At 44.5% G+C, this 27,570-nt stretch overlaps 1 protein-coding gene and 1 pseudogene across 6 annotated transcripts in view; one reads left to right on the forward strand and one right to left on the reverse strand.

Moving 5' to 3' along the window:
- Positions 1-27,570, forward strand: part of FAM219A (family with sequence similarity 219 member A) — a 49,452-nt gene that overhangs the window by 540 nt on the left and 21,342 nt on the right. The gene's annotated exons all lie outside the window — the stretch shown is intronic.
- On the reverse strand, positions 237-19,461 carry LOC116663342 (annotated as a pseudogene).

A 27,570-nucleotide genomic window follows, 5' to 3' on the forward strand; every position in this document is an offset into this window, starting at 1 on the left:
GGACGAGAAAACCGTGGGAGAATACGTGGGGTGACAGCAAAAGGGCCTGTAAGGGCGGAGAGCACTGTCAGCGGAGGCAGGCCACGGGTGCTACGGGGAGCGCCGTCGGATGGAACCGAGAGGGGCACAATGGTGCACACCGCTAGTGAGGGCCCATAGCGGAGAAAGGAAGGGAACTGTCATGGGGCACCGACGGTGGCAGGCCCGAGGGGCTGGGATGAGAGGTAGGGAGGCGTTTAGCCATAGAGGCCTGTGATGCTCAGAGCTGGGGGAGGGGGCCAGAGAGCAGTCAGTCTGAGGGACGGGAATAGGTTTGTAGAGGAGGAGGGGCCTGCCGGCCAGCCAGTTCACTGTCTATGGATGGGAACGTGGGGCCGGGGCACAGGACCGGTGGGGGCAGGGGGTCCACGTAGGACCCCGGAATTCCGTTCTTCTCCGGAGGAGAGAGCAGTCAATCTAGGCGAGGGGTGCTGGAGCCGGGAAGGAGAGAGCACGGCGGCGAGATGGAGAATCCGGGGCGCAGATGAGAGAGCTTGGGAACCGGCGGGAGAGGGGGCGGGGCCGCTGTGGAGCCGCCTATGCCCACCTATTCAGAAGAGCCCCCAGCCTCCTAGGCCTACGTGCTTGGAGTCTTTGCTGGGCGCCGATCCTGCTGCCTGTCCGCGGTCCCGAGTCAGGGAAGAATGATGTCATCGCTGCCAGCGCGGAGGGGATGGAAGGGGGAGGGCGGTGTATGGAGGCCGGCCTAGGGGGGACCTTACCCGCCCGCCATCGCTCCCGGGGGCTACCTGACTGGCTTGGTTCATTCCGCGGGTCGAGAGAGGCCGAGGCCTGGCCAGCTGATATAGAGGAGGGGGGAAGGGAGGGAGTGCCTCGGCTCTGTCCGCTTTGCTTTTCCTTCTCCTTTCCCACTTGGAGCCCAAGGCGGAGCTGGAAGGAGGCAAGGCAGGCCAGGAACCTAAAGGTGTGGGTGCTCTATTCTCTGACTTCAGCTGAGGCTGAGCAGAGTTCACCGAGTTTGAAGATATGGGGCTCCCTGACCCTCTTCCCTCTGTTAGGTGGAGGTGAGGAACAGGTTCCACTCTTGGGACCCCCAGGCCCCTGGCTGACAGATGTGCTTTTTGGCTTTCTGAGCAAGTAATCTGTCAATTACAGCAGTCGAGACAGACCTTGGCAGGGACCCATGACCTACTCTAAGCCACACCTTTTTGAGGATGGTAGAGAGAATCATTAGAGGGCACCTAGCAGGAGATGAGTGGTCTTTTCCCCATTTTTGTGACTATTTAGACAATTCTAGAAGCCCAAACAGAGAAGCTCTACAGAAGTGTCCAATGTTAAACTGGGGAGAGAGATGCTGCTGGACTTTTTTTCTAGTCTGATGCCATCATTGGATTATTTGAGGGCCAGAAAATCCTGGTGAGGAGTCTGTCTCATGAACTTGAAGAAGAACTTTGGACAGGGCTAAGAGAACTTTACTTTCTGAATTATCTTTCCAGCCAACCTGGCTTGTCAAACTAGATTGCCCTTCCAGTTCTAAGCATCTAATCAAGAATCAAAAAGGAGGGCAAATGAAAGAGGAGGAGATCCAAGCAAGTCAGGAGAAGAAAGCAATGAGTTGGTTCTTGCCTCCCATCTGGGGTTCCTAAGAAGGGAGGCAGTAGCTGTCCAGGGAGCAGGGGAAGGAAGGGGTCACCAGGCTCTGTCAATTGTCCTTGATGCCTCTGTTATTGCCTGAAGTTTCAATGATGGTTTGAATGAGTAGTGGCCTTAGAAGACTCCTGAGCTGCTTCTGATCTCTGTGGCTCTAGAGTAGAAGTGCTTATGGCAAGGAGTCACTTGTCAGAAAAGCTGTGACTGCCTTCAGACCCTTTTTTTGAATGCTAAGGGAGCCCTTCTCTGCAAGAGGATACTTTGCTGAGGTCGAAAGAGAACCTTATGGAAGTAGCAATATAATCACCCCCTATTTGGGGGTCATAGTCATTGCCCTGCAAATCTCTGACCTCTGTACCCAGGTTAAAGTCTAGAGGATCCCCAAAACTCCTTAAATGCTCTTTGTATTATTGAGACCAGCAGAATCTTGTGTGGAGTTTCCCCAAGAGCCTTCATTTTGGGGCATAAAGAATCAAGATGGCGTACTGCAGAAGGGAAGGCCAGAGTGGCTCTTTAAGGGTGTTTGGGTAGACCATAAAAACTAGGGTCTCAGACTCAGCTGTGACCTACTTCACTTTTTGCCTTTATTTATTGAGCCCTCTAGGAAATCTCTCTTCTCTGGACTCAGTTTTCCCATTTATGAAACAAAGACAAACTGTCTCTTTAAAGTTTAAACAGGAAGGAACTAAGGTGGGACTTAGTAGAGTAGAAGGTACCTGTGTAGAAGTGTGGGAGATTCAGAGGGATACATAAATTGGAGCACTCACTTATTAAGTTTCATACTTAGCTCAATGGTACACTGCATGCTTAGGATGCACCTGAATTCGATCCCTAGTACCTCCAGTCAAAACAAAACAAAACAAAACAAAAAACCCCAAGATACTTAAAGTTTAAACAATAGCTCCTCACTCTGTCTTCTAAAGAATATCATAGGAACCTGATATCATTGATTCAGCAAATTCATTTACCAGCTATTTATTGTGCACCTGCTCTGTTGCAACACTAGGTATTGGGGACACTGTGGTTAGCAACACATACAGCCCTGCCTCCTGGAGCTCACAGTTCAGCAGAAGTTACTGTTCTTGCTCACTCCCTCAGTGTGCGCCCCTCTGACTGCAGAGCGGAGGCTGTCCCCTTAAGCCCTAAGGGAAACAAGGCAATGCTGGTGTCAGTATCACTGCCCCTTTCGGGACCTAGCTGTACTGATAGTGACCTGCCATGGGTTTGATCATCAAATAACCCTCCCAACCCGTAGTGGTGAAAAGAATACAGAGGCACTACTTACTTGAAAAGATGAACTCTAGGTAGAAAATTTTTTTTTCCTTTTTTTTTTTTTTTTTTTTTTACTTGAAAGAAAACTGGCACTTGAAAAGGAGGCCTAGGGGAGTGGCAGGAGCTGGGAGAGAAGGCGCTGCCAGCAGATCTGGGTGTTTCCAAGGTGCTAATTTAAGCATTAGTTCTCAGCTAGTGGGAGGAAGAGAAAGAGATTGTTGCTGCTGCTGTTGCCACAGCTGCATGGAGCCTCCTGTCTGGGATGGGAGTTTGTCTGAAGGGAGGGGCCTCCCTTCTTTCCCCATCACACCAATTATTTAATTGGCTTGGCTGCACCTCAGCAGCTGACCCAGGCCTGGGCCTATCCCTGAGAGCTCCCCAGGGTCTTTTCCTGTCTCCTTATGAAAGGAATGAGAGCTCCTCTTAGAGACCTAGTCCCAGGGCTTCACGCCTGCTGTGTCTATCTCCTAGACAATCCAGAGTGTTTCTGAGCACAGATTTTCCCAAAGAAAGTGCCAGGAATAGACATACCTTTTATATCAGTTCTATGTCCAAGCCACACACCTCACTGTGGACACCTCAGCTGTCCAAGGCTCTCTGTTGAGCAACTAGGTTGAATTTGGGCTATTGTTTATGTGAGCAGCAGGGATAGGTTCTCTTGCCCTATTGTCTGTCTGCTGGACTGGTTGGTACAGCCTCACAGTCTGTATCTTCTCTTCAGCTGCAATTGGAAAGGAAGAGATTTGCTGGGGGGGAAAAAAAAACCCAAACCAACCAACCAACCAAAAAACAAAAACAAAAACCCAATAACGCCTCCCCCCCAGAAAAACAAATAGAGTTTATAAACACGTAATTGGGTCAGGCAAAATCCCTGTGCTCTCAGAGACAAAAAAAAAAAAAAAAAAAAAAAAAGCACGTGGCACCAGACAGGGTCTCTGTATGCTTGAGAGAAACACTAGTCTGGCCTCCCTGAAACCCACATTATCTGTTAACTCATTTGTTTAGCTCATGAGCGCTTAGTTCTAGGTACTTTAAGGATAAAGACAAGTGAGATTTCTTCACTGGGTGGCCAGGAGAAGGATGGGCTCAAACAGCTACTGGAAGGTTTTAGATACATGTTAAGAAAGAGTAGAGATTAATGGAGGGCGTTCCTGAGAAAGACTGACACCTTCCTTGGGAGAAGATGAGGAATGCTGACGTTCTGACCCTTTGACCACGTGAGCTTGGAAAGGAGTTTCAGACTCCTCCTGCCTCCTGACACTCAGAGATGGGGATGGTCAGGACATTATTTGAGTGAGTGGCCACAGCAGCTCCTGGAAGTGCAGAGGGAACATTGTAAAGCTACCAAGAAGCCACTGTGGAAAACTGACCTACGTGTATTCTGTGGTCTGGGAGCCTTAAGTTGCTTCCTTGTAGTAAGATGATTCTTCATTTTAAACACGGATTCTCCTAGTGATCCAGGTAGCTCATGATCTAGTAGTATTTTTCAGGTTTGGGGAAGAGGCACAGCCTTCTCTCTCTTTGCATATTGCAAAGTGAGGATCATGTCTGCTCAGGCCTTCAGATCCTCCCTTGCTGCTCATCTCCTCAATCAACAAACACTAAGAACCTACTTTCTGCTAAATGTTGTGCTCGGCTCCATAACACAGCCTTTGCTCCAGGGATGGGTATGCACAGTCAAGACAGATTGAGGTATTCAGGGAAATAAGCACTGTAGGAAGTGAGAACCAGGTCCAGCAGGGCCAAAGGAAAACAGGAAGGGCTCTCATCAAGTTATCAGGGAAGGCTTCAAGGAGGAGACATTGCTTGAACTGGCTCTTAGAAGAGGACTAGAAGCTTGGCAGAACTCTAAGAGGAGGTGAGGGTAAGAGTTTCAGGCATAGGGCATGGAGGAAGAAATGGAAGGGTGCATTTAAATGAATGAAGGATTTTAGTTAAGGGAATAACGTGATCAAATTTGAGTTTAGTACCATCACTCCAGTAATGGTTGAGAGATTGGAAAAGGTGAGATTGGAGGTGGAAAACTGATATGAAAGTGAGTACAGTAATAATCCAGGCAAGGGATGATGAAGGCCTAAACTAAAGCAGAACAAGAGGAGGGGACTTATATGCAGATGCTAATAAAGTGAAATAGGCAGAATGGGGTACCTGTTTGGAGGTGGGTGGGAGAGGTAGAGATTCAAAGATGACTCCCAGGTTTCTGGCATGGATCTCTGGATGGCAAGAGGCTCCATCACCACCCCCAAGAAATTCGAGGGGCCTGTATACTTTCTTGGGGTTATAGGGGACCCAGGAGTCCTGAAAACCAAAGAGCAGAGTGACACTGGCCCTTCAGCCTCAAAAGTGATACTGAGAAATGCACTCATTTGCCAGTGAATATTTTTTCCTTGCAACCTTCTTTGATGTATGCAAGTGAATTGGTGGCAGTGAAGAGCCATGGTAGGTTTTTTTTTTCCCAGAAGCTCTTTAATAAAGGAAAACTAAAATCAGTTGTTGGCTGAGAGACTGTTTTATGTTGCAGTTTCTGGCCTTGCCATTTACCATCATTCTGGTCAAACCTAGTTTTCTGATTGATTGGTTGAGCTGAGCCCTTTCACTGATTTCTTCTAGAATGGATGTGTGAGTTATTGCTTCACTTGCAAGAGTCAGAATGGAAAAGAACACATACCTCCCTTCTCTGAGACCAGCCTGGAATGCTGCCCTTGGTGTAGAAGCAGCGCCCAGGCTGCTAACTTCCAGGCAAAGTGTGCTAAGGGAGCAGACTTCTGGATTGAGATCAGAGGTGACTTGGCTTCTCAAAAGCCCCAAGTGTAGCCTCTGAGGGCACATGGTACCAGGAGGCTACCTGACTCCATGCTAGTTGGGAATCAGGCTGAGTCATTTCCAGCCCCCAGCTGCCAGCTGCCCTTGATTGACTATAGCCCGGAGTGAACAGAAATGAAAAACAGAGCCGCCTTCACTTGAATTTGATTAACCTCAGGACCCTCCACCCACTTGGAAAGGGCAGATGGAGCCTTGTGTCTGGAAAGGAGACATAGGAAACTCAGCTTCATGGCTTAGCTGCTTCATGCCTTCCATCAGACCCTGGGAGAACTGGTGCGGGGAGCCCCAGAGCGGGCAGGAAGGGGAGAATCAGACTCAGGGCAGATACCCAAAGGTGCTGATTAAAGGAAACAAGAGGCGTGGCTCAGCAGCTCTCAAGTCATTGTTTCCTAAGGAGACTGTTGTGGGAATCTGGCCATCTGGGCGGGAGAAAGGAAGGAAGGAAGGAAGGAGGCAGAACTGGGGCCAGCTCTGGATCTGGCTCTGAGCTGGAGGTTCAGAAATTGGCACATGAACCTTAGGCTTCACTGTGGGGCAGCCAAGTGAACTCCTGGGCTCTAGGGAGGGACTCTGGAAAGGGGAAGTTGTCTAGGAAGGAGGCCCAGAGGGTCTGGCCTGGGGAATTAGGTGGGGGCTAGTGGGAGTCCCCCACCCTTGACTTTACATTCTTAGGAGCCAATTTAAGCAAATATGTACTTGCTTTTGTTGTTGTTGTTGTTCAGGGATGTCAGATTGAGTATTGGATGGTTGTGTTTCTTGCCGGTCAATTTTAAGTTTCTGTGATGATAATGATGTATGTGAGTGTGTGCACAAGTAAGAAGGGACTAATGGCCATAAAAAATGTTCTCTGAATGGCCATTCCAGCCCTAAGAAGTATTAAGTATGACAAGAAGCCACACCCAGGCAGTTTTGCCTGTTTTCATCACCAGACTCTTGGCTGTCATAACCAGAGTCCACACCATCCATCTATTTAGAACAATACCTGAAGGGGTACTTTAACTAAGATTTGTTGAATTAACTGCACCCAAACTGGAGTGAGAACCATATATATTTTACTATGTAGTTAACTAAACATAATTATATACAAGCAATAAAAGATTTATAGTTCCCATGTTAATTCCCAATTTTATCCTTCTAAAGGAATTAGTGAAGCCCTCAGTCAAGCATGGCTCAGACTAGCATTTCCTACATTATATTCTTAGGAATATTGGTCCTTTGAGATACTTTATGGGGGGGAAAAAAGGATCTATATACAAATTCCTCTGGGAAACCCTACACACTCTATCCTATCACACACAATGTTTACTAGCATTTTAGAGACTCTGAGAAGCCCTATAGTAAAGAAACCTTTCCAGCTTTGTTTAACCCGGTGTTTCCCCAGCTTATGTAACTATGGAATCTTTTTTTATGTTACATCTATTCACATCTTACAGAACCAATGTGTTTCATGGAGTACTCTTTGGGAAACTCTTAGAAATTAGTCTCTCTTCTGATCCAGTCTAGATTTATATTCTTCCCAGCTCTTTGAGCCTTTTTATAACCCATACCATTTTGCCCCGTGCTAGTTTCTAATGGGACATTGCTGCTTTGTGTCAGAATCTGAACTTGTTGCCATCAGTAGGAAGTTCTTAGTGAACTCTAGTCAGGTGCAGAAGCAACTATTAAGTACCTAGTTTTTTTTCCCCCGAGATATTTACTTCCCTAGTCTCTCTGCTAAATGCTGCTTTGGTAAAACCAGCATTTTCACCATTAACTTTTTTTTTTTTTTTGGACAACTTCATTGAGATATAATTCATGTACTGTACAGTTGACCTATTTAGTATTTTACTTTTAATCCTGGAGTGGCTGCTGCATGCCTCTGTTCTGTTCACTCCTTATAAGCCAATGCCCATTGATCAGTAGCAGCTGCCTGGATCTTGTGTTAAGGTGGATTCTGAGGCTGAGTCCTGGGTCAATGAGAAACAGTGAAGTGGTTGAGTTTCCATGTCTGCCATAGTCTTGAGCAGGGGAAACATCACTTCTAGTGTTCTGCTTGCCATACAGGCAGCCCTGAATCATCATAGCTATCCTAGGCAAAGAACACAGGAAAAGAAGTCTCTTGGAGATGTTAGCCAGCTCAGCAGTCTGTTTTACTGAGGATTGGAGTCTTAAGATATGGCTCTTTAAGAAATGAATGGAGAAAACTGATCTTTCCTGCCCCGATCAGCATGGGTTTTTGAAGTATTGACTTGATATAAAGTTAAAAATCCTTGGAATAGGCCAGGTAAGAGGAATTAACCTTGACTCTGCTGAGAAGTGAAGAAAAGAGATTCAGAAAGAGATCTCATAAATATCTCATAAGTTGTTGGCCACCAAAGGGGCGAAAGAACGAGTAGGCTAAGAGAGGAGACCCTTAAGCCAGCAGTTACTGGAGAGAAAAGGCCCTACCCAGTCTTAGCACTTTTTCCCCCCAAGCTAAACAGGCCCTATTTTTCCTTCTACCATTTCCCCGGAGACTGGTTTCCAAAACCCTAGTCATCCTGGCTGCTCTAGTGGATGCTTTTGAGTTTCTCACCCATGGAACTAGACACAGACATCTCCATGTGATCTGACCAGCACAGATGGGGCTGCCACTAACCATAATACTGATATTATACTTTTATTATTGTTAATTGAGGTTTCATGATCACTAAATAGCTGTAGCTACTGTAATATTGAACTCAGGACACATCTGAAATAGGGTAGCCCTTTTCCTTAGCAGTGTAAAATCAAGGCAAGGCCTGGAATGACATCTTGGGCTAGGCTGGCTGCTAATACAGCTAAGAATCCACTGGGGCTAGTGAGGTGGCAGTTTCATACTTAGCAGAAACTATACCACATGTGTGTAATGTGACTCTTATTCTCAGAAAGATAGCTAGCTGAATTCAGCAATGTGGAATTCAAGTAGGAATCTAGGGGCAGCTTTGTGATCGGGTAGACTAGGGTGGACCTCCAAAGAGAGCTAGTGCTTATGTGGACAGAGCTTAATGGATGTCTTCTATGTGACATAGCCACTGGACAAGCTAATGTGCTCTCGGACTGCTTTAATAGAAGTTTGGAGTTCAGGTCCTAGGAGGCAGTAGTCCTATTCTGCACTGGTGGGTGCCATCTGAAGTCCTGCATTCTATGCTGATGTCATTATTCAAAAGAAAGAGGGACTGGGATGATGAAAGGAGTCAAAAACATGTCATGTGAGAATAGTTGGAAGAACTGAGGCTTTTTGTAAACAAACAAACAGTCTCAGAAATAGCATTTTAAGGTTTTCAAATGCCTAAAGGACTGGAGTTAAGAAAGGAAAGATGGTTAGATTGCATATTACCTGTGGCTTCTCAGGGAGGAACCAGGGCCACTGGGTGGGAGGTGGACGTGCCTCTACCTGTGGACTCCATTACCTCTCGTTCTCTACGGTAGCAATTCTTAAACTGTACAAGGGACCAGGCACCTAGAAGACACATTGCTCTTTGCAAAATGCCACACTCTTTGGAAAGCAGGAATTGGGAATGACATTTTAGCAATAAAGATGTCTCTAGTCAGTGTGTGCAATATAAATATGTCCCAAAAAATCCACCATGGAACTAAATGTGAGCAGCACTTTCCTTACTTTCTGTTAACGTGTGTTTGCTAATCTTGGCTATCCTTCAAGGGCAATCACAAAAATGCCGCCGTCTTCATGCATCCTTTCCTTTTTTTCAGTAAGGTGTGAACTCTCCCTTCTACCTGTCCTGTGGCCCTGATACATTTTCTTTGTGTGAAGTTCATGGATGCAGTTGTCTTATCCTTATAAACTCTTTACTTAAGGTAGATGTTTCCGAAGTACCTGTACCCCACATTGTGCAACCGTCTGGGTAAATAATTTGTGCCTGTTTTACAGATACAAGCAGAATCCCAGAAAGATAAATAGGCTTGGCCATTGTCCAGTGGGAGGTTGGTGTGGCCTAGACTGGAACCCAGGTATCCTGACTCCCAGGCCCATGATATCTCCTTCACAACCTGGGACTTAGTTAAGTTCTTCTGCATCAACATAAATTTCGCCACTAGCTTTTGAGGCATCTGCACTAGGCTGTTGCCCTCCCAGCTGGCCATACTTTCTACCATTCATGCCAGCTTTCTTGCTAGCAGGTCCAGCCAGGCTCTATATTTCTTCTCATCCATTGGCACCTTGAGGCCTCGTCTCCTCTTAAAAATTCTCTCTCCTCTCCTTCTCTTCCTGTTCCACTCCTACCCATTCTTTAAAGGTCCATGTAAACTCTCCTTCTCCAGGAAGCCTTACCTGACTATTCTAGTGAGCTCTCAACCAATCTCAAAAGCCTCTGTAATCTCTAGCATATAACTTGATACATATGCTATCCTGATTTGGAGTGTCCACTTTGATGTGTTGAATTGTGAGTTTCATCACCACAACTCCCCTTTTAACTCCGTGGCAGATAGCTTTTGCCCCCAGAGCTCACAGTCTGGCAAAGAAGAAACTTGCTCCCATGAAACAGAACTACAGAAGACTACATCTGCTTCCTTTAAAAATGAGTAAGAATGGAGAGGAGATTGGGGGGTGATTCTAAGGAGAGGAGCAGGAGAGAGACCCAGAGGGGGATGATTAGGTGGGACTTAGTCAGTAGAGCAGAAGGTACCTGTGTAGAATTGTGGGAGATTCAGGGGGATTCGTGGATTGGAGCATTCATTTATTATTCAAAAATATCTTTTGAGCATCTGCTATATGCAAGACACTGTACCAGACACAAGGAGTTATATGATAAATAAAGCAAACATGATCCCCGCCTTTATGAACTGGCAACCCAGTGGGAGACTCAGATACTAAACAAATAAAATGTACAAACAAAATTACAACAATAAACTATTACAAGTGATAGAAAAGACAAGAATGAGGTAGCATGAGAGAGAATAATAAAGCTTCCCACATTAGATTGGAGATGTCAGGCAAGGATCCTATGAGAAAGCGATGTTTGAGCTCGGACCGCAGGTTAAGAAGGAGCTGGAATGCTCTGACAAGGAATGATTTGCTTCTTGATTCCAGCTGTTGGTAGTCTGAATCCCTTACAAATTGGCCTTTCTCCATTCTCTGCCTTTGCAACATGAGGTCAGTTTTCAGGAGTGAAAGACGTAGGAGAACATGAGAGAGCCAATCCAACTTTGTCGTGAGGCTGGAAAAGCTCTTAATAAAGTTGTGATGTGTAAATAGTGAGCAAAAAACCTAGCTCTGCTGATGAGGAACTTCTACCTGAGTCTTCCACCATTGTATGACTCGCACACATCCTCCTGGAGATAAGGTGTATATATATATATATATACCTTATATATATATATATATATATATATATAAGGTATATATATATCTGGAGCTCTTGGAGGGAGGGAAGGGTGCCAGCCTGAATGTTGTTCTTTATGTGTCAGGTGTGAGGTTTACGTTCTCCTTACCACAGAAACCAAATGCTGCAAGCTATTCTGTGTAGGGGCAGGCCTGCCACTGGTGGGAAGGCCAGCAGTCACATTGGCATGCAGATTGCAGGACCTGGTGAGAGGGGCCTCCACTGGGCCTCCTGCAGATCCTAAAGGTGGATTTTAGCTTCCGGAAAGTCCTCTCTGCTCCCAGCTGACTCAGAGATCATAAGCTTGGAGAAAGGCTAAGTGAGGATAATGATGTGAGGAGGTAGTGATGGCTAGTAAGTAGTTTTGGGGGGAGAAAGGAAAATTACATGGAGTCGGGGAGAGAGACCAAGTTGGGACTGGGGTGGGGTGATATTCAAGATAGAAAACACTGACAGCAAAGGGAACCAATCAGCAATCAAAGTTTGATCATCTGTCAGCCTCCATATCAATTTGCTGATGGAACTTCATGTTTTAGATCCTTCATTTGCCAGGGGCTGAACTACAGTGGCCAGGTAGTCTTCAGGAACTTCCATGAGAGGAATTAGTCTGAGTATCCTTGGTGGGGTGGGGGGCAGTGGTGCAGAGATCAGGGAGAGCTAGTGAGGGGCATGGGACTTAGGGCAGGAGCTGTGCACAGCCCTGGTAGGAAGTCAGCTGGGTACATTCTAGCTCTGGCTAGAACGTTATGTTCTATTTTGTTATGACCTTTGGCCAGGCTCCTAATCTTTCAGGCTATTTATAAAATAAATAAGATCATGTACATGAAAATGAGCTGCAAATTACTGTATCACTTCTGATCTAAAGGCTGATGCTAATTAAGGGGTTGGTGGTTTCCATTTTTTTTTTGCCACTGCTTCCCAAGGAAGGTTTTACAGGAGAGGGTGAGAAGACGGTTTATTCTCATCACCAAATGGGAAGAGTCCTTGGCCTCCTTGACAGGGCCCTGATTAGGCAAGGCTAGAAATGGAAGTGCTCAGTGCTCCTGTTGATTCCCAGAAGGGGTTCCAGTGAGTGGGCTTGGGCTGGATGAGGCCCAGCCCCTGCCCCTCCCAGCCATGGCTGTTGAAGGGTCCTGCTGGTGGAGTGAGCCTTCTTGGAGAGCCCCACTACTGATGCTCATGGAGGATGTCCTGTTGCTGTTTCAGCTCCCAAAGGCCAACCCTCAGGGCTCAAGAAACATTTGAAAAAGTCCACATTGCAACTACTCTTCCCACAGGTCAGTGGGCTAGAGGAGGCAGTTTCCAGTCTGCAGAACTTTTTCAAAATTTTATAGTATTTTTCCACAGAAAATTTCAAACACATACAAAATAGAGAAAAAGGTAAGATGAGCCACCCAACTTAAAACAGTTATCAACCTAGGGCTAATCTTGTTTCACCTATAGCCACCCACTGGATTACTTTGAATAATTATTTCATCTATAGTCCTTTGTCTCCTGTATTTCTGCATACTGGTAATTAGATCTCAGGGTCTGATCAGATTCCAATTCAACTTTTTTGTGAAGGATACTTTCGAGGTGGTGCCCTGTACTTTATATTGTGTTGTATCAGGAAGCACAGGACACAAGGCTGTCCTACTTTTTGTGTTGCTCAGATTGATTAGTGGTGTAGTTAACCTGATCTCTCCATCACAAAGGTTTCTCTTCAGCCTTTCACCTCATGTTTTTAAGCAGCCTCTGATGGTCATCACCTCAGTCCATTATTTCATCAGGATTTTCCTTTACATTTGAACAACAGAGAACCCCTGTCAGTTTTATCCCCAGAGATATCGCAGATCTCCCTAGCCCTTTCTTTTTTAGGTCTACTTTTTCTACCACTGCCCTTATCTTAAACCATCATTTCCTTCCTTATCAACATAAGATGGCCCTCGATGTATTTAGACCACATGTACCCACCCCTCTTCACTGTGGACCTGGGTTCTGAGGGGAAGGTCCTTGCTTGGAGTCCGTTCTCACTGAGACAGCACTGTCTCTCCTCATGAAGCTCCTAGGTCTGATCTCTGTCAGTCCTGTGAGGGTCACACTGCCCCACGCTGGAGAGCGGAGGCAGCTCCAGTCCTTTCCTCCTCTGGGAGAGAGCTCAGCTGGGGCTGAGTTTATTTTACCTTCCCAGGGATTTCTGAGCAGCCTTCTTCTATGCTGAAGAGGGTCTTTCTCACTTGTTCCCTGAGCTTCCTGGCCCAGTCTGGGCCCTGGAAGGGACCCAAGCCTGGTTTCCTGTTTAGCTGGGCCCTGGGCCGGGAGAGGCAGGAGGAGGGGTTGGGCGGGCAGCTCCAGCATTCTCAGGACTTTTTCTCTTTCCAACCAAGTTCAAAAACCTATGAAGGCTAGAACATAGCCACCACCTTCTGGGACTTCAGCCTTCCTACGCTGCCCAGGATCTTCACTGCTGTTGCCTCTCCTCACAGGAGAGACTGTAGACACTGTGCACTTCCAAGTGCACATGTGCCCCGAACAAACACAGTGCAAGCACCACGGGTACTGTGAGCCAGCTAACCAGGGGGACACACAGAGGTTGAGAGCTGCTTCCTGCAAACCTGAACCCACCCCAGGCCCCTCCCTGCCCACAGGAGTGTTGCACCTCCATCACCCTGCCTAATAGTTATGAGTCCCTTAGTCATCATTTCTAGTGCCATGGAGCATCTGATATGACAGTGCAGGAAGTCTGAGAGGTGGAAGCTGGCTATGCAGCAGCCGGAAGACGTTAGTTTTGTAGTGACAGCCCATCTACCCAGTATGGAATTTCTGATCAGAGTCTCCTAGCCCTGGATGCTCCATTTCTCCTTAGGTCCAGTTCTTTCTTGGGCAATGAGGCTCTAAAGGCACTCATTCTGTCTTGGGAAGAGACCTGTTGCAGATTACATCTCTGTTCCCCTCTCCTGGATGACTGCAGCAGGAGCTGTGTGAAGCTCTATCCTTTTCATCCTCATGAACGGCAGTATCAGAGGAGAGCATTGCCAGGTAGCAGGGGTGCCCACTACAGCTCCTTACATCTCAACAGCTTCCCATTGTTCTTACTATAAAGACTCAAATCCTTAACATGGCCTGCAAGGACTTATGTGGTCTGGCTCCTGCCTTCCTCTCCAGCTGATCTCATACCATGTTAACCCCCGTCACTGCATCCAACCTTACTGGCTTTTGCTCCATTTCTCTGATGTCCCAGACTCTCTTCTGCTTGAGGACCTTTGTTCATGTTGTTCCTTCTGCTTGAAATGCCTTCCTTGCACCTTCTACCTTTTTTTTTCTTTTTGTTATTCTTACACATCCTTCAGATCTTAGCTCAGCTATCATTTCATCCCAGAGGGGCCTCGCCTGAACTCTAGACTTGGTCAGTAGCCTTGCCCTTACTGCACTTTTTACATTTATAATCTTGCATATGTTTGTTTGATTATTCTGTTCACATGGGTCCTTCTGAAGACCAAGTTTCATGAAGGCAGAGACCATATCTATTTTTACTTCCCGTATGTCTCCTGTGCCTGGCAAGTTTCCTTATACATAGTAAACATTCATTAGATATCTCTTAAATGGATGAGTGGATGAATGAATGAGTGAACAAATGAATGAACCAAATGGATTCAATCTTTCTGTCTCCTTTACTTGGTAACCCCATGTCATATCTGATTATCATATTCAATCATATACTCTACAGATGTGTATTCTGCTTTTTATGAGTACTATGTGTCTGCCACCCAACAGACATTTCATTTCACCCCTTCAGCAATATGAGGAAAGTATACCCTTAATCTTCAGAGAAGGCAAGTGAGACCCAAGGTAACACAGCTAATAAGTGGCAAAGGTCTACTTTAAGCCCAGGTATGTGGAGTCAAAGCCCTTAACCATATGCTGTTATGGGTAAGCCAATGCTCTTAACCATAAAACTACACTGCCCCCTTTTGGCAGTTTGGAGAGTTGTCACTGGGCACCTTCTGTCATTGGGACCTGGTTAATTTCAACCCCAAATCAATACTTTTGGAATTTAAGGCCCCAAGAAGCCGTAATCCAGTTCCAGCCCCTCTACATTTGGATTGTGGAAGGCCACAGGGAAGAGAATTCAAGCTGGACTCCCCAGTGTCCTGGGGTGCATGTGTCTTAGGGTCTGTCTCCCATGTTTTCCATGGGCCCTTTGTAGCCTCCAGGGCCTAATGCTGTGTCCTGTTTTAAAGCGCTAAAGGGCCGGCTGTTGAAATGGCCTGATGGGCAGAGTTCTGGGGAGTAAGTACAGCCTGATTAAGATCGTAGGAAAGTTCATTGAGAGGCAGAGAGTTTGTCTCTTTGTGATTTAGTCACTAAAGATAGAGCTCAGGAAATTGGCTTCAGTGCTTTCCTGAGAAATGCAGACTCAGTAAGCGAGCAATATCTCTTGCTGTTGATTAGAAAAGCTCAAGTAAGTCAGTATCCGAAGCTCCTTTTGGTGGCTCAGGAAATTGGGAGTGATGAAAAATAATTTAGACTGGATGGAAACAAAGTAAATGAGGAGAGAGTACTATAAAACAAAAAGGAACTACCATTTGCTCTATGTGTCAGGCACGCTGCAAAGCATTTTACAAACATTATTTCATTGATTTCTAACACTGGCCCTAGAAAGGAAAGGGATATTAAGAAAGGTAACTTGCCAGAGGTCATGCAGTCAGCTGGCCTTAGAATCATGTAATCTGGATCTTCTGACTTCAAAACCTGAGTATCCCCCACACCCCTTTGGTGAGAATATACACTGTCACATTCCTCTCTGGAAGGAAAACTGGTAGCATAATGTATGCATGCCCGCTGACCCCCTCAGCAGTTCTACTTCTAGGAATATATGAAAAAATGGTCAGACAAATTTATGACTTTCTCCCCAAGATATTATAATTGTTATAAATAAATATATATACTATTATAACATTACAGTAGTTATAATAGTTGCAGCATTATAATAGAAAAAAAGAAAGCGAACAATATAAATCTCCCATCAGTGGGGACTGATTAAATAAATCATGATACATCCATCCCACAGCACATATGCAAGCAGCCTTTTAAAAGGAGACAGTAAGATCTAATATGGATTGGCATGGAAAGATGTTCAAGATATATGTATTTTTGGTAAAATGCATAAAACATAAAAATTAACATTTTTTCACATGCATTTGAAATATAGATAATCTGATTCATCTATGTTTAAATTTATATGTATAATTATACATTTTGAAAGTCTAAAAATACACAATAAACTGGTAACAGTTCTGACTTACTGGAGAACTTTCACATTCTTCTATGTATTTGAATTTGTTATGACAAACCAATATTAGTTTTTCTCTAATTATTTTTCCTCCGTTTTAGGAAACAAATGTCAAAAATCATTTTCTTTCCTACTATATCATGCCTACCCAGGAGATATAGCTCTTGCCTCATAACTCCCATATTTCTCAATCAAGTGCACACACCAACAAATTAGTGAGATGAATTGGCTATGGAAATACTGCCAGATACCTGTATGCCACTCGTCTGGCCAAGCTTGTCTCTGCTAGGCACCTCCAGCTTTGGTCACACTTTTCGGGCAGTGAAAATACTCTGTATGATACCAGTTCTTTTCACTTCCTTCTCAAGTTCTGCAGAACCCTGAGGATTCTGGGAGGAAGGGCATTTCTTTGGGAACAGAAAGCCATCCACATTGATCAGATGCATTCCTGTCTCTTATCTCCTGATTAGAGATCTCCTGCAGTCTCACCTTCACCATAAAAGAGAAGCACGGGGACAAAATTATTTTCACGTTCCCCAAGGTAAAGCCATGGTCAGCCTTCTGAGTGGTTCTCTTTTGCTTCTGACCTTCCTCCCATTAGTGTCGCTGCTCATTGTGTTGTGGTTTTCAGTATGGATTTTTTGTGGTAAAGGGGTCAGGAAACTTGGGACCAAGCCCTGGCTAAGGGACTTCAGGGAAGCTACTTGGCTTTACAGGGTGTCAGCTGTTTTCTCTATCAAATTGGAATAGTAGATGCTGGATTTTGGGGGCAGTGAAGATACTCTGTCTGATACCATAGGGATAGATACATGTCATTTTACATTTGTTCAAGCCCAAATAATGTACAACACCAAGAATGAACTGTACTGTAAACTATGGACTTTGGGTGATTACGATGTGTCAAAGTAGATTCGTCAGTTGTAACAAATGTACAGACATACCTCGGAGATATTGTGGGTTCAGTTTCAAACCACTGTAATAAAGCAAATATCACAATAAAGTGAGTTACACAAACTTTTTGGTTTCCCAGTGCATATTAGAGTTATATTACATTATGCTGTAGTCTATTAAGTGTGCAATAGCATGTCTAAAAAATGTGCATATCTTAATTTAAAAATACTTTATTGCTAAAAAATGGTAGCCACCATCTGAGCCTTCAGCGAGTCAATCTTTTTTGCTGTTGGAGGATCTTGCCTTGGTGTTGATGACTACTGACTGATCAGGGTGGTGGTCGCTGAAGGTTGGGATGACTGTGGAAGTTTCTTAAAATAAGACAACAATGAAATTTGCTGCATTAATGGACTCTTCCTTTCACAGTTTCTCTGTAGCATGCAATGCTGTTTGATAGCATTTTACCCACTGTATAACTTCATTCAAAATTGGAGTCAATCTTCTCAAACCCTACTGCTGCTTTATCAACTAAGTTCATGTAATATTCTAAGTCCTTTGTTGCCGTATCAGCAATCTTCAAAGCATCTTCACCAGGAATAGATTCCATCTCAAGAAACCACTTTCTTTGCTCATCCATAAGAAGCAACTCCTCATCTGTTAAAGCTTTATCATGAGATTGCAGCAATTCAGTCACATCTTCAAGTCCCACTTGTAATTCTATTTCTCTTGCTATTTTCACCACATCTGCAGTTACTTTCTCCACTGAAGTCTTTAACCCCTCAGAGTTGTCCATGAAGGTTGGAATCAACTTCTTCCAAACTCCTGTTAATGTTGATACTTTGACCTCTTCCCATGAATCACAAATATTCTTAATGGCGTTTTAAATGGTGAATCCTTTCCAGAAAGTTTTCAGTTTATTCTGCCCAGGTCCATCAGAGGAATCACTCTCTATGGCAGCTGTAGCCTCACAAACTGTATTTCTTAAATAATGAGACTTGAAAGTCAAAATTACTCCTTGATCTATGGACTAGCAGAATGAATGTTGTGTAAGCAGGCATGAAAACAACACTAAAATTTTGTTCTGCATCTCCGTTAGAGCTCTTGGGTGATCAGGTGCACTGTCAGTGAGCAGTAGAATTTTGAAAAAAATCTTTTTTTCTGAGTAGTAGATCTTAACAGTGGGCTTAAAATATTCAGTAAACTATGTTGTCAACAAATGTGCTGGCATCCAGGCTTTCTTGTTCCATTTATAGATCACAGGTAGAGTAGGTTTAACATAAGTCTTAAGGGCCCCAGGATTTTTAGAATGGTGAATGAGCACTGGCTTCAACTTAGAGTCACCAACTGCATTAGCCCCTAACAAGAGAGTCAGCTTGTCCTATGAAGCTTTAAAGCCAAGCATTGACTTCTCCTCACTAGCTATGAAAGTCCTAGTTGGCATCTACTTCCAATATAAGGTTGTTTTATCTACATGGAAAATCTGTTGTTTAGTGTAGCCCCCTTCATTAATTATCTTAGCTGGGTCTTCTGGATGACTTGCTGCAGGCTCTACACCAGCATTTGCCGCTTCACTTTGCACTTTTATGTTCTGGAGATGGCTTCTTTCCTTAAACCTTATGATCCAACCTCTGCTAGCTTCAAACATTTCTTCTGCTGCTTCCTCACCTCTCTCAGCCTTCACTGAATTGAATAGAGTGTTAGGGCCTTGCTCTGGATCAGGCTTTGGCTTAAGGGAATGTTGTGGTTGGTTTAATTTTCTATCCAGACCAGTAAAACTACCTCATATCATCAGTAATGCTGTTTCACATTCTTATCGTTCCTGTGTTCACTGGAGTAGCACTTTTAATTTCCTTCAAGAACTTTTCCTTTGCATTCACAACTTGGCGAACTCTTTGAGGCAAGAGGCCTATCTTTTAGCCTATCTCAACAGTGCCTTCCTCACTAAGCTTAATCTTTCTAGCTTTTCATTTAAACTGAGAGACGTGTGACTCTTCCTTTTACTGAAATACGTACAGGCCATTGTAGGATTATTAATCAGTGTAATTTCAGAATTTTTGTATCTCAAGGAATAGGTAGAGGAGAGAGAGAGACAGGGGAATGGCCAGTCTGTGGAACAGTCAGAAGACACAGAACGTTTATAGATTAAGTTCATCGTCTTATATGGGTGTAGTTTGTGGTGCCCCAAAACAATTACAATAATAGCATCAAAGATCACTGATCACAGATCACCATAATAAATATAATAAAAATGAAAATGTTTGAAATATTGTGAGAATTACCAAAATATGACAGAGACGTGAAGTGGTCAAATGCTGTTGGAAAAATGGTTCCAATAGATTCGCTTGATGCAAGGTTGCCACAAACCAATTTGTAAAAAATGCAATATCTGCAAAGCATAATTAAGTGAAGCACAATAAAAGAGGTAAGCCTGTACCACGCTGGTGGGGATGTTGATAAAGCAAGAGGCTGGCTGTGCATATGAGGGATCAGGGGGTATATGGGACATCTGTATACCTTCCCCTCAGTCTTGCTGTGAACCTAAAACTGCTCTTTAAAATTCTTAATAATAATAACAATAATAACAAGGTGGTGCTTTTATCTCTTGGGATTGTCAGAGACAAAAGAGACAATATTAAGAAAAAAGCTTTGAAAATGTAAGAGCAATACAAACATAAAGATCTGTATTTTTCTGAATTTAACATTTTCTGATTTGTATTATAAACTCTTAAGTCAAGAAGCATGTGTCTTAATCTGTTTGCTATGATGTAACAATTTAACGGGTAGATAGGAGAGATACTGAACAATCTGGAAAGGCCATGTCATTCTTAACCAACCTGAGGAAGCCAGAGGACAGAGGAGAGTAGAAACTCATTTTCTATTTAACTGCTTCTGTATTGTTTCAATTTTCCCCATTGAACATGTATTACTTTTGTAAGATAAAGAAATCAATACAAAAATTTTTAATGGCTTAAAATGATATACTAGTTAGAACTAGAGACAGAAATTGGAAGTCATCAGCATACAGGGCTGACAGCTGGAGCAAAGAGAACAAAGGATTTGGAAAGATGAGCAATTGGAAAAGCAGCCAGATTGGCAAAATGTTGTTAAAACTATTGAAGGTCAGGTCAAGGAGTTTTTAAGTGGTGGGAGCCATTAAAGGGTCTTGAACAAGGGCATACTGTAATCAGAGCAGTGTTTAATTCCCAGAAGAGTAATGTAATGCATAGGATGAGTTGGAGGAAGAAGACACAAGTTGGAGTGATGAGTGGGTCACCACTGCAGTGGGCCTGGAATAAGCTGTTAAAGACCTGAAGCAAGACGTTGGCTGAGAGAATTTTTTTTAAACATTTTTTTTTATTGAGTTATATTCATTTTACAATGTTGTGTCAAATTCCAGAGAATTTTTATTAAAAAAAAAGATGAATGTTAGTTATTTTGAAGACAGTGTTACCATAGGTTCATAATTAGCTTGCTTGAAGAATAAAGGGAAAAGAAGTGGGTCAAAATGACCCCAGAGGCAGGTCAAAAAGAGACAGGAACCAACTTGAAAGAGCTCCCAGTGGCCAAAACTGGAACAGTTTGAACAAAAGCATAAATAACTATTGCACTGGATTATAACTCCCCAAAGAAAATAAATAGACATTAATCCATTCAGATAAAAGTAAATTATTGAATAAATAAATAAACTGGGGAGAAGGGACAAATCTTCCTTTCAGAAGAATGCCAATATTTTATGTTTTTAGAAGTTTATAAAATTTATTTTGAAGTTTACATTTATTTATAGAAAGAATGAGGGGCATTTTAAAATTGCCATTAGAACATCATACTAATAATTGCCAGTGGAAAGATTCACTGATTGCTAAAACTGATAGATAAAACTTTAAGGAGAAACAAGATATTTGCATGGCCTATCAGAATCTCTCCCAAAATATGTATTATTTATTGTAGTAGTTTTAACATATATTCACAAATTCTTTGATCCTCCTCCTTCCAGGAAGTGGAACTTAATTCCACACTCCCCTTGAGTGTGACCTGTACTTAATGACTTGCTTCTGACTGACAGAATACAGTCAGAATAGGAGAAAAATAATAACTTTATAGTGGAGAAACCTGGCAAACATCACCCTAAGTGATTAAAGTTAACATCACCAGCAGTAAGTCATGTACCTCCTTGACTGTGATGAGGATGCATCACCTATGTGATATTCTTCCTGGAAAACCCCATAACCTCAGTCTGATCATGGGAAAACACTAGGCAAATCCAATCTGAAGGAACATTTTAGAACATATCTGACCAGTACTGCTCAAAAGTCAAGGTCTTGAAAGTCAAGAAATGACTGAGAAACTCAGGCGACCATGAAGACATGTCAGTGAAATGCAATATAGATCCTGGAACAGGAAAAGGGATATTGATGGAAAAACTGGAGAAATTTGCATAGAGTCTGTACTTTAGTGAAGAGTATTGATTTCATCAACATATCATGGCTTTGTGAGATGCTAACGTTAGGAGGAGTTGGGTGAAGGGCATCCAAGGACTCTCTGTAGTGTCTTCATAACTCTTCTATAAACAAGTTATTTCAAAATAAAAAGTTTTTTAAATGACCCCCCCCCTTTTTTTTTAGTTTATTTAACTGAGAAAGTGATTGTGTCATTAACAAAATGAGGATAATTAACAGGAAGAACTAGGCTGGGGGGGAGGTTTGACATCAGTGGAAATAATAGGCAGTTGGAAATGTGAGTCTGGAACTTAAGAAAGTGGTCAGAGATAGAGACATAGATTTGGGAGTAAAAACCCAGAGATATTAATTGAAATAATAAGTTTATGTTATTTATATTTCCACATGCCAGAAGAGACCATGTGGCAAGAGAGCCAGTGACCTTATGGAGAAGGGTACTTATGTCTAGAGCATGAGAAGAGGAACCATGGGGAGGGTGGTCAAAACAGATAAGGACAGAATGTTTTCATAAAAGCCAAGAGAAAATAGAATTTCTATAAAGACCTGGTCAGCACTGTCCAATGATACTGAAAGGTGAAGGAAGATCACCTGAGAAAAGACCATTGGATTTTGACGAGGAGCTCAGGGCTGACCTCAAAGAGAACAGTGATAGAAGAGCAGGTATGGTGAGGTGGGGGCGGTTGATACAGGAATCAAATGGCCAGGACTCAGTGAGGAAGCAGGCTTGCACAACCGAGGTTGACGGACTTATGTGGGTGCCAAGAGGAAGGAGCCCCTGGAGGAGAGTGGGACACTCCAGGGCAGAGAGGCAGAAAGTGCTGGCCAGAGCTAGTGGGCCACAGGGCTGGGGCCCAAAGCTCAAGAAGAGGAGAGGACCTTGACCAGAAGAAAGCCCCTGCCATCTCCTGGCTGCAGAACTCAGGCTGAAAGCTAGAAGCCCTGGATCAAGGACTGCTTTTTACCTTCTTGAGCTAGAAGACCATTCTCTTTCCCAAATCCCAGCTTATCCCCACAGGGGCCTAGAAAATCAGGCCAGTCAGGAAATGAAGTAAAGTGAACTTATTCATCCTCTGTTCAGCTTTTATCTGAGATGGGGAATAATCCGTGTTTTTAAATTAGGCATTAAATAGTATTACAGATTGATTTCTGTGAGGGTGTATGTATGTGTAATAATAGCTATCCTTCATTTACTGCTTACCATGTGTCAGGGGCTGTGCTAAGCACTTTGTATACATTAGCCCATTTAATCCTCCCAACAGCCCTGTGAGATGGGTACTATTATTTTCCCCATGTTAAAGATGAAAAACAGACCCAGAGATATTAGAAATTTGATCAAGACCACACAGGTAAGTAAATGGCAGAGGTAGAACTTACTGATGCTGTTCACCATTGCACTATACTGCCTCTTACCAACACTCATATGCGTGTGCACACGTGCACAACATTCACAAGGAACCAGGCTATGTACCAGAAGATTAACAAGGATATACCTCTGGATGGTAGAATAAAGGATGGTGATTTTTTTCTTCTTTTCTGCTTGTCTGAAGTTTTTGCAATGACCATGAATTCTGTTTGAATTCAGAAAAAAATAGTTTATTTTTTAAATTTAAGTTTTGGTGCTCTTTGCCAAATTTCTGTAATATCCATGCTGGGAACAAAGCAGGTGCATTCTACTCAAGTGCAGACAGAGGAGACTCTCTCTTTTCTGCAGCACACAGGCTCTGCAGTAACAGTATGGAGAATCTGGCATTTGTGTATGTGTGTGCATGTGTGAGCACATGTGTGCAGTGGCCACTGAGCTGAAGGGAAGAGCTGCTGAGCTGTCTGAGGATGTGTCACATGGAGAACTCTCTTCCTTCCCTATGGCCACCTTGTCCCTGAGCCAGGCTCATTTATTCTTGAGCTTCCACAGGAACTGGGAGATATTTTTTCACACACATCGATATCCTCAAACTCACCCCTTGTTGAAAAGCTGGCCAGGGAGTCAGGCTGCTGGCCTGAAGCCCAGGCTGCAGCCGTCAAGAGTGATTAGAGTCATGCTGATACTACTTCAGGCCATGCGGGCCATGGGTCCAAGTAGGTAGTTGGTATCAGGAATGAGCAGAGAGCAGCCAGCAGCATTTAAGGTCTGCATTAGCTGACAAGCAGGGCCCTTGTCTAAAGTCACCGAGGTCTTCAGGTGGAGGCAGTTCAGAACCCTGGATAGCTCCTAGAGAAGCCCAGTCTGCCAGGTCCAAAAAGCCTAGGTGCCTGAGTCCTTAAGGCTTATAAGCCTGCGTATCTGATTTTGAATAGCCTTCCTGCACACGTCTCTAGCTGTGAAAGGAGCCTGGCCTCTTCTCTTTCCACAATTAGTCCTATGGATCCAGGGACTCCCCTTTATCCCCTCCAGCTCCTGCCCCACCTCTGTCCTCATACACATCTAATCTGACTGAGCTCTTTTTTGAGGGCACCATCTTTAAGGCAAGCATGTCATCTCCTGAGCTGTCCCAGCTCAGGGTCTGTCACCCTGATGCCACAAGGCTGTAGAATCCTGGGTAAGAGGGCTAAGGTTGTAAGAGTGTAGTGGAACAAGAAATGTTAAGACAGCCTTTGTCTCTAATACCCCTGTGTTCCCCTCTGCAATCTGGCAGGGGGGATATGAGGGAGAGGAAACTGAGGGGAAGCACTGAGCAGGTTTCAAGGCCTGAAGCTAGAATCTTTCATGAGCCATTACTGTACCGTTACCTGGCAGTGGGAGTACACTTGCTTGAAAGACATCTTTTTTAGGAGTAGGGCATTGGCATAAGGTGGAGTGGGGTAGGGAATTGGTACAGTGTGAGGGCAGGTGTAGCAAATAGAAGCAGAAATGAAACAGCCTGTCACCCTTGATCCTAGACAGGCACTTGGCCTCTGGGCAGAGGGGAGTTAAATTAGCACATAGCGGGGTTTCCTTCCCTGTTCCCCAAATCATCTAGAGGGGGGGTGTGTGTGAGGAGTCTAGAAGGGCAGAGGAATCATAATCATCTACTAGCGACTGGATTTTCTAGTTAAAACTTCCTTCTCTACCTCCAGGCCTGTTTCATGACTAAATGAATCAGAGCCAGCAAATGAGGTTACTATGCACTTTGATTGCCTGCGCTGGTGAGTGACGAGGGAAGGCCTGCACTGAGCCTGAGGGAAAACACTCAGGATCCAATCCCTTCCAACCAGCCCTGCTCTGGGCCTTGTGCAAGGCTCTCCCCCATTGCTTCCTTCACCTCTCTTAGGCTCCTGGGTCCCTTATTGAAGGCAGTGTCTGAGCCCAAAGGCCATTACATGCCTTATCTTCAGAGAACTTGCTGGTCAAAGAAATGGGTGCTCTAGCAATAGTGAAACCACTGGAGAACAGCTGCAGGCTCCCTCTCTCAGCACCAGCCATTCACAATGGGACAGGGAAGGGCAGGAAGGAGAAAAGAACATTTGGCATTCGCTGAGGTATGAGTGGACCTCGCAGTTTGGGCTAGAAGGACTAGGGCTGCCCTCCCTCACCTGAAGAGGTGTAGCTGGCTACCCTCCTGGAGATGGGAGCATTAACAATGTCGTAACTAGTTTATGGATGAAAAGATGCTTAGAGGATCTGGATACAGAATGTCCCTCAGCCTGGCCCCTCTCCTGCCCCTGAAAACAGTGTATTCCAGCTTCTAGGAGAGGCCCTTAAGCACAGGCTTTTGACATACAAGGAAGCCTGGAGAAGAAATGAGAACAGATGAGGACTCTGCCAGAGCCCAAGAGAGTTGTTTGTGTTGGTTTTTGTTCAAGTAGAACAGGCCTAACCTCAGCCAGAGCTTGCTTTTGGCTGTTCCCTCAGGGGCAAAGGTGCCCCCACGTTTGCCTTCCTCACAGCGGATGCTCTGTAGTCATTGTTTTACTTAGGAGCAGTGATTATGTGACCACAAACCTTACTAAATTGAATACAATCCTGAGCGTTCAGAAGAAGAAACAGTTCAGGACTCAGGGGAGGGAGCAGCTGGCTGGAAAGAAGGGCTCATGAATTCTAATCCCAGGGCTGCCATCTGGCATTGACCTGGGACAACTCATTTACTCTGTGCCCTGGAGGCTCCTAGAATCTCAGGGCCTGAATAAAAACAGACAAGGGAGCTCAGAGAGTGAAACGACCTGTCTAGACTCAAAGTCAGTGCAACTCATAGGCAAAACTGGAATCCACAGGCCAGCCAGAGGTTGTGCTTACTGTTAAGGGAGATTTCTTGTGTTTTTCTTTTCCATCTCCTTGCCCTTATGTCTGAACTCCCAAGAGCTCCCCTGCCTTGGGTGGTTCACTGACTGGTAAACATGGCTGCAAGCCCCAGGTTGTCAGAAAGCACTCTGGACAGAGGGACAGAGCAGCCCCACCCCTAGCTCCCTCCAAAGGGTTTCCTGATGGTTTGGATTCCGAGCTGGCTGCCCACTCCTCTGACACTTGACAGTAGAATTGGGCCTTACTCATTTGGTGGTGGGAGTGTTTATCTGCAGGCAAAATCTGAGCCTGGCCCTTGAGTCACAAAGAAAGCTGTGTCTGCTCAGCCAGTAGCAATCAGTCCCCATGAGAAGCGGACTTGGAATTGAATTACTGCTTTGGCCATGGACCTTAAGTAGGTTTTTAACTAGGCCAAGCCTTCAGGTGAGCAAATGAGTGAGGATTTGGGGGATTCCTACTTTGGCTGCTTTCCAAAATAACTTCCTAGAGGGTAATCTTTCATCCCCTGGCCAGAGGCTTACATAGGTGAAGTGGCCCTACAAAGAGCACACAGTGCGACATCTGTCTGGGACGCTGGTAGACAAGGTCCTGGCACAGCCTGGCAGGCCAGCAGAGTTCTGCCACCTTTCTGTTACAGAAATATCTTTGCTGTGGCTTCAAACCAAGTAAAAGCAACCTGTTTGTTATTAGAATCTGGCTGTTCATTCTCTGTGCTAGGCACTGGGAGTACACAGTGGAGGCAGGCATGGTCCTTGCTTTGGTGAACATTTATTAAATAAATCATACAAATAATCATTAAAGTAAAATTTGATAAATGCCTGGAAAAAAAGTATGGAGGGAGGGGTTATGAGGTATGTTGTAGAGGGACCTAACCTAACCTGGTATTCATGGGAAGCTACTTTCAAAGGGTAATGTGTCAGCTGAGCCATAAAGGACAGGATCTAGCCAGAAGAGGAGCATGAGATGGGGATGATCTTGATGCTCCACAAGGAGCAAAGAAGACCAGGGATGCTGGGGGAAGAGTGCATGAGGTGAGGTTGGGGAAATGGAAGGGAATGCAAGTGACTGCTTCTTTGCCACCATTCTCAGCCTGGTCTGAATAACTCCATTCAAAAAAAAAGGGCTAGCTGAGACCCACCCAAACTGCCATGGCATGCCCTCAGGGAGGCTGGTGCCTGTTTCATCTCCCTAGGTCAGGGGACTCTCACGAGAGTGCTCAGGAGAGGCACTTCTAGCCCCAGCCTGGGGTCCACACAAATAGGGAGGTCCTTACAGCTCAGAGGAAGGAGAGAGGAGGCAGGAAAGACTAGGCACTTACTTTCCCTACAAATCCTCTCTGTGTGTTTTTCCATTGTTTTGCAACTATTTATTAATACATGACAGAAGCCATTTCCCTATTTAGATGGTTCTGCTGGGAATTCCACACCATCACCCCCTCCTGAGGTAGATAAAAAACATCAGCTTTCAAGATTTTATACTTGGATTTCAGAAACTAAATTACATTACTACGTCCGGAGAGATGGCGCCACTGCCTGTTCCTATCTGCGTGCTCCAGGCACTACGAGGCCGATAACATCAGTGTGTCGAAGCAGCTCGATTCAGACAATCTGCAGCTGGCTGGAACTGGGCCAGAGGTGGGGTGGGTGGCAA

This window comes from Camelus ferus, chromosome 4 (genome assembly GCF_009834535.1).
Source record: "Camelus ferus isolate YT-003-E chromosome 4, BCGSAC_Cfer_1.0, whole genome shotgun sequence".
NCBI lineage: Eukaryota > Metazoa > Chordata > Mammalia > Artiodactyla > Camelidae > Camelus > Camelus ferus.